Genomic DNA, 8,476 nt, shown 5'->3' with positions numbered 1-8,476 from the left:
GGCTTTTTATAGAATTTAAAAACTTCTACCACCAATTCAACGAGTAGTAATTACTCCCCTCTGTTTCAAAAAAAAAAAAAAAAATTATTTAACTTAACATAAAATTAAAAAAAATAAAGAAGATTTTGAAATTTTATGATCTTAAATTAAAATTATATTAAATATATGAAAATATTTTTTAATTTTGTGATTTTAAATATACTATATGTAAAATTAAAATTAAAATATTATTAAAAAAATATTATTTTTAAAATAAATTAAAAAAAATAGATCATTTTATTTGTCGCTTTCTTTTCCTTTCGCTCTTTTTTTTTTAAATATTTTGTGGGACTGCATCTGCATGTTGAAACTGATGAGAGTTGTGCTGGTTTCTCTGCGTTGACTACAGTTATGTCCTGGCTTGAATTTTTAATACTACGTGGCAAAGATATTGTTGTCGTAACGTTCCTGGTTCAGTGTTATTTGTCAAATTTTACTTATCTAGTTAAAAAAATAATGTACAATTTTATATTTATTCTAATTTTATTATTTATTTTTAATATTTCAATAATTTATAATAATTAAAAATAATATAATTAAAATTATTATTTTATTTATTATTTTTTAATACATATATTTAATTAATTATAGAGAAGTAAAATATGTCCTTCTTTCATAGTTAGTACTTATATAAAGAAATTAGTATACGCATTCGTGTGGTGTGCGGATAAAAATATTATTTTTAATTTTTTTGAATTGTGATGTTTGATCATATTGTTCCTTAATAAAATAAATAAATAAATAAAATTTAATTATCATGTTATTCTTCAATAAAATAATCTCTCCCCTAATCACCCTCTCCCCCCTCTCTTTCCCCGTAATTTAATAGCCAAAGTTATACACATATAGTGATAATAAATAATAAAATATTATAAACTTTTACATTTCAGATTTTATTTATCATGTTGTTCACTATTTAAATTTATTAACTTGTTAATATTAATTTTTAATAGCTTATCACTTGGTTTAATATAGTTATTTATTGAACTTTTGATTAGTATGAAATAGATATATTAATTTTATTTACATGTGTTTTTAGAAAAAAAAAATATTCTATTAGTCACTTATTTTTAATTTAAAATTTATAGATAGTAATATATATATTATTTAATTACTATGTTATATTCTCAAAATCAGTTCAAAATATTACCCCCAACTCTCCCATCTTGATATTTTTTCTACTGTATCTTATTGTTTTCTCTTATATTTTGACATTTATGTTCTTGCTTATTTCAAAACAAACAATGCTAATTTAAAATTTACTTTACTTAATTTTTTATATTTAAATATTCCTTTAATTCATTATTTATCAAAAGTTTAGTTACTATTTATCAAAATTTTAGTTACATCGTATGTATTATTTAAGATTCGACTTATTATATTTAAAAATACTTTTTTATATAAACATAAAGTCACATCCTTCAAACTTTTTACACTATAATTATAACTTATTTTCTACTTTTGTGCAGACTTATAATTATGTGTTATTTATACTTGTAAATAACTTATCAATTTGCTTAATATCTTTACTTATTCTTCGTTTTTAAGGTATAAATAAATATATATTTTTCTAATTCTTAAAATTTAATTTATTTCTTAACTTATATGGTTCACAATTTTTCACAGTTTAAATTTATCTATCATATTTTATTTTAAATTATAGCTTTATATTACTCCAAAATATAAATAGTGTTTGTGAATCACAGTTCGTATGGTTCACAATTTTTCAAAATTTACTACAAATATAATAAAAAATTACCATCAAATAAAATTCATTTCACTTTCGAAATTTAAAATGTACCTAACATGTACATGAGTATGTAACATTTTTTACTATATTGTCTTTATTTATGTTTTTTGGGTCCGACCATATTGTCAGCCATGCACTATTTATGCTTCTTGCGTTCTTTGTCAAAAAAAGAAAAAAAAAAACTTATGATCCATTTGAAATTTCTTTTCGAAGTATAGAGTCTGCAAAGAAAAGAAATTTTTAATAATTGTAAATACATTTAAATAATGACAAACTAGCTATTAGAAAAGTATCTTATTGTCATCTCTTCATTCTAAAAATATATCTCCGATATTTTTCTCCTCTCATTTTACTTGATCCTCTAATAAAAATAATTGTTTCTATTTACTTATCCAATTTATAACATTAAGAAAATTTAACTACATTTTTCGTTCAAATGATTAATAAAGAGTCGAATTTAGAGTCTCAAGGCATTATTAATAAGATTAGTTGAGTAAAATTTATATTTCATTAAAGTTTTTTTAAGATGTATGTCATGTTAACAAAAGTCAAAATAATATAAAATAGAGGAATTATTTACACACATGACACTTCGACGTCGGTTCTATACTTCTATTCAAATCTTGACCTCTATTTGAACCACATACGGCTTTTAATAGTTTGTTAAAATAGTATATGAAAGTAAAGAACATTTGTTATTACATAAATATAAATATTTATTTTAATGAAATAACAATATAAAAGTAGTAACAAAAAAAAAGGCAACTTGACTTCTCACCTAAAGGTGGTTTTATTTGTATATTTACGTAGTTGAATGTATTTATTGTTATCAAAAATTAAATCAACAAAATCATATTAAAAAGTATTACTTACTTGAATTCAGGCGCAAATATAATAGAAAAATAGATTAGCATGTATTTTCATCACCACTCATTTGCATATAAAATTAAAAATAACAAAACAAAAAAGTTTCTAAAAAAAAGTGAAGAACATAAAGAATGGATTAAATAAATTTACGAAGAAAGTTGATGATCAGCATAAAATAACTAAAAGAAAAAAGGAGAAAGCTTGGTATTATATATGATTATAGAAGTATATATAAGAGAAGTTAAGAAATTAGAAATTTATTTCAACGCAAATTCTATTTGAATTTGAATTCAAAAAACTAACTGATTATGATATTGATTTGAAAAAACATTAATTTTAAAATAAAGAAATAAAAACTCATAGTTGCTAATTAGAAGGAGTCTAGAGGATTATAATTTTTCAGCCACAAAAACATGCTATTAATTTTAAAAATAAAGAAGTAAGAACTCATATATGCTATTAAATAGGAGAAGTCTCAACCAATTGATTTTCAATTCATAGACTTTGTTTAAACTTAGTGACGTGTAGGTCACTTTTTAAATTATTATTATTCATTGTAATATATTGACTTTGTTTAAACTTTTGCCTATTTTGTTTCTTTTATTTCCTTTCTCTTTTATTTGTTTGTTAAAAATCATATTTCTTAAAAATAAAAGGTAACAATGATTTGAAAATATGAATTTGTTAACAAATTTAAAATAATAGGATGTAAGGGAGGTTTGGGTCCACTCTACAAATTAATATTTATTTAAATATATAAATATTTTTAATTGTAAATAGAGATTATTATTATTATTTATTTTAACTATTATAATTATTATTATTACTATTATTTTAGTGGAGTTCAATCTAGTGATAATCTTTTCTTAAAAAGCCTAGTATTTTCAAATTCAAATATCTCTATCTTTTAATTCAAAATTTTCAATACAATATTATTAATTTTATCCTAAATCTGTATACTTGGCAATACTTCATGTTATCGCTTGGTTAATTGTTGTGCTTCGTCTTCTATTTTATAATATATATAAATAACATACTTTATGATATGGCTTATTATCAAAAAAAATTTTCCTATCGTGCAATGGGAATGGACCAGCTAATTTTTTCCCGCGTTGCACTTGCACAGTCGTGTACGGAAGTAAACATTTTCACGATATATTTCAAAAAAAAAATTACTTTTGAAAGACAATAGTCTGTACTATTCATTTTATTTTTGAACCATTCCATTCATGATTGTTATGATTTTGTGTTGAATATTTTGATTCAGTCCTCTCCTACTATGACCATTTTAATAGTAAAGAGCCGATAATGAAAATTATTTGCTCTAAATAGGAATCCACCACCATGGCCAAGTGGCAATTCTTTAATAAGCAAGCACAAAATTAATAAATAAATTAATAAGGTCTTAAATGGACGGATTGAATTTGAGCGGATCAAAATGTGTTAAATCAATTTGGGCCAAAAAATGGTTCAAAATCCTACTCATCATTCAATTATTGTTAAATTTTTTTTTACTGTGTTATTCGCTGTTTTATAATTTTTTAGCATCTAATAAAATTATCACTTCTATTTATTATGAAAATATATAATATAGTATCAAATAAAACATGAATGTATATTGTTGAAATATTTTAATAAGATTTCTCTCTGATCAATTTGAACTAGATGTCAAAATTAGATATCAAATAAGTAATTAAAATTTTGATGAATTGAAATAAATTATACTGAAATTAGCTTAAATAATAAATAGGCACTCAATAAATAACCCAAACTTAAGCAAGTTATTATTTCATGACCTAATTTTAGCAGTCTAATTATAATCTTGAACTCGAATTTCATATTAGTATTAAGTGGACCATTTCTTCAATGACGAATTGACTATTTATAGATAGTAGACTTCTGAATATTTCTGAAAAGACAAAATTGCAAGTGTAGTAGTAGGAAGCACCCTGTTGCGCCTCAGCCAAACTACTTGTTTGACATTTTGGTTATTACATCATTATAGTAATTTACTTTTAAAACATAATTATCATATTTAATCTATATCTATATCTATAATCTGTATGTATATCTATAATTTATTAAAAGTGTAAAGGGCCTTAAAAATATTGTTTGAACTTTTTGCTCTTCATTAAAAGTCTTTACTTTAGACAAAATTGTCTTTTTCCTATTTTTTTTTCTAATATTTAAGAGTTGAAAATTAATTAAATATATTTATGGTAAAACCTTTCCTTATTAGAAGTCATCAAAATTTCACTATTTTTTTTTTATAATTTAAGAGTTAAAATTAATTAAATATATTTATGATGAAAATATTTCCTTATTAAAAATCATCAAAATTAATGACAATTAATACTTTTTTCAATTAGTTTAAAAATACCAAAATAATTTCCATAAAAGCTAACCGTAGGTTGAAGCAACCAAAACTATCATAAAAGTAGGTCGTAGCTTTTTGGTTTTGGTAGTACGAATAACTTGGTAAAATAATTTTTTTTCTTCTTAGAAAACTCCCCACTATTTTTAGAAAAACAAAAATTGCTAACTACTTATGATAAAAGGTTGATTTATTTTGTTATAAAAAGATATTACAATCGGCAAAAAAGTTTTTTGGTTTTGGTAGTACCAATAACTAGGTAAAATATTATTTTTTTCTTCTTAGAAAACTCCCCACTATTTTTGGAAAAACAAAAATTGCTTACTACTTATGTAAAAGGTTGATTTATTTTGTTATAAAAAGATATTACAATCGGCAAAAAAGCTTTTTGATTTTGGTAGTACCAATAACTAGGTAAAATATTTTTTTTTCTCTTAGAAAACTCCCACTATTTTTGGAAAAACAAAAATTGCTTACTACTTATGTAAAATTACAGCAAGATTGATTTATTTTGTTATAAAAAATATTGCATTCCGAAAAAAAGTACATTTACACTCTTATAAATATACTAGACATCGAAGGTTTGTGCTCAGCACGGATCCAATATATATTATTTTTTTGTATTAATTTATGTGATACAAATATAATTTAGATAATCAATCATTAAAATAATTTAAATTTTTTGTTATTGTGATTTATAATACTTTTCTTCTTTTCCAATTTAAGTGACACTGATATAAGTTTAAGATTCAATCGAATATTTTATATATTTTATATTTTAAGTTGTTAAATATGTGATTTATAATGCTTTTAGCATAATTTTTCAATAAGTTATGTCTTCCTCTATCCCATCGTAATTTTTGTGGCACTAATATAATTTCAATAGTCAAACAAATATTTTATGATGACATATCATTTTGTGTGTATTTTATTTTTTTATGAAATATTATTAATTTTTTAATGCTTAGATGACCATAAAAATTAATTAGGGTGATATAATAAAATCACGACTGAAATAATGAAGCAGATATGTCTTAAATAACTTATATCAACTAATTAGAAGTGATAAAATAAAATTATTATAAAAAATACATGTGAAAAAAAATTTGAATGAGTCTCATATAAGATATCAAATTAATTTAAAACATCGAGAGTTAATTTATAATTTAATATATATTTTATCTTTTTATTAAATATTATTAATTTGTTAATACTTAAATGACTTATAATAATTAATTATGGGTAATATAGTAAAATTACGATTGAAGCGGTTGAAGAAGGTAGTACAAAACATCAAGAGTTAATTTATTATTTTATTTCTATTTTATCTTTTTTTTTCAAAAATAATTACGGATGATATGATAAAATCACGATTGAAACAACAAAGTAGACATGTCTTAAATGACCTATAACAGTGATCTAATGAAATTACTATAAAAAATACTTGTAAATTTTTTTTAAAATAAGTCTCATATAAGACATAAAGTAGAAATAAAACGTCAAATTAATTTAGCATTTTATATTCAATTTATCATTTTTATTAAATATTATTAATTATTTTATATTTATACTTAAATGACTTATAATGATTAATTAGGGACGGTATAGTAAAATAACAATTGAAGCAGGCAACACAAGTAAGCATGTCGAAGAGGTGTCTGCTTATTGCCTTTCATAAGTAAGTAATTTGATGTTATAACTTATAATGAATGTCTACATTTTCTTTTTGAAGAACAGCTAGAATTAGTTATTTTAGGACCAAGTTAGTTTATAGGGAAAAGGGTAAAAAATACCCCTCTATTTTGATTAATTGGCTAAATTTGCCCTTCATTATACTTTGTGGTCATTTATACCCTTGTTGTCAAGAAAGTTAATGCATATACCCTTAAAACTAACGGTGTGCCCTAAATTGCTCAAAATTAACTGATTTTAATTTTAATCTGACCTAGTTCACAAACCACCGACCCAACACCATCCAATTTAACCCTTTTCCATCACATTTCTTTCTCTTTCCCTTCATTCTTCATCTCATACACCTTTGGAAGGGAAATACAGAGCTAAATGCAAGAAAAAAAAGAAACCCAAAAAAAAAAAATAGCAACAAAGTCCATGGATGATGATCCCAATATTGAGTTTCTTTGATGCTCTCTCCGATGAAATTTTTGTAAGACCATCGCTTCTCCACCATCTACATCTTTAATAGCTAGCGTGAAAGTCGATAGCCACCGTGTAGTTCATCAGCCAGTATGTGAAGAAGGACGGAGAGCCAACGCCACATCTACATCTACATCTACATCTTCAATAGCTAGCGTGAAAGTCGATAGCCGTCGTTTAGTTCGTCAGCCAATATGTGAAGAAGGTCGGAGAGTCAGCGCTACCGCTACTGCCATCATCACTTCAAAGTCATCGGCACACCCGCAAAAGATGTAGAGGTTTGCATTGGAATTCAACGACATCCACGTTTATCAGCACTGTATTGATATTGCACTATGTTTTTCTTTCATGGCTGGTCATTTGTACTGTATTCTTTGAAGGTTGAAAAAGAAAGATGAAGGAGGTGAAGAAGAGAAGGGAAAGAGAGAGAAATGTGACAAAAAAGGGTTAAATTAGATAGTGTTGGGTCGGTGGTTTGTGAACAGGGTCGAGTTAAAATTGAAATCAGTTAATTTTGATCAATTTGGGGCACACCGTTAGTTTTGAGGGTATATGTGTTAACTTTCATGACAACAAGGATATAAATGGCCACAAAGTATAACGAAGAACAAATTTAGCCAATTAATCAAAGTAGAGGGGTATTTTTGATCCCTTTCCGTAGTTTATATCCTACTATCATCTAGCAAGATAGGGTATGTACAGGGGAAAGAAGAAGCTCAATGGTTTTAAATAAGAATGTAATCAATGATTTTGTAAAAATTTGATTTTAAAAATAAGGAAAGACTTCAAATATATATATAATAACACAAATATGATTCAAATTGATGTGTTTCTTTTAGCTTGTGGTAATAAGGGAAAGCGGAACTATATGGTATATGCAAAAATGATGATCCGTCAACCACTTGAAACTTCTGCTGATAAAATATATACGTGCAAATGTTTATTTTATATTATTATATTAAAATATGAAAGAATTTTGAAAACTGAATTGAACTTTTATACTTTATTAAAAATCTCCATAATAGATAAAAAATATTAAATTTTAAATAATCAAACGTTGCACGTGCGAGACAGTGCGGATTAAACTAGTATATAAGAATTGCACCAATTGAATAGTATTATTATATAAAATAATTTTTTTGATTTTTTCTTTTAAAATAAAAGCTGCTACAACTTGAAAAATAAAAAGAATTGCTATAACTTACAATAAAAATCTAATAAATTTATTTAGTTAATTTTTCCTATTATTATTCACTTAGTAAGAAAACCATCTCCCCTCATAAAATCAGGTA

Source organism: Capsicum annuum, chromosome 6 (genome assembly GCF_002878395.1).
Source record: "Capsicum annuum cultivar UCD-10X-F1 chromosome 6, UCD10Xv1.1, whole genome shotgun sequence".
Lineage (NCBI taxonomy): Eukaryota > Viridiplantae > Streptophyta > Magnoliopsida > Solanales > Solanaceae > Capsicum > Capsicum annuum.
Note: the sequence above shows the minus strand (reverse complement) of the source record.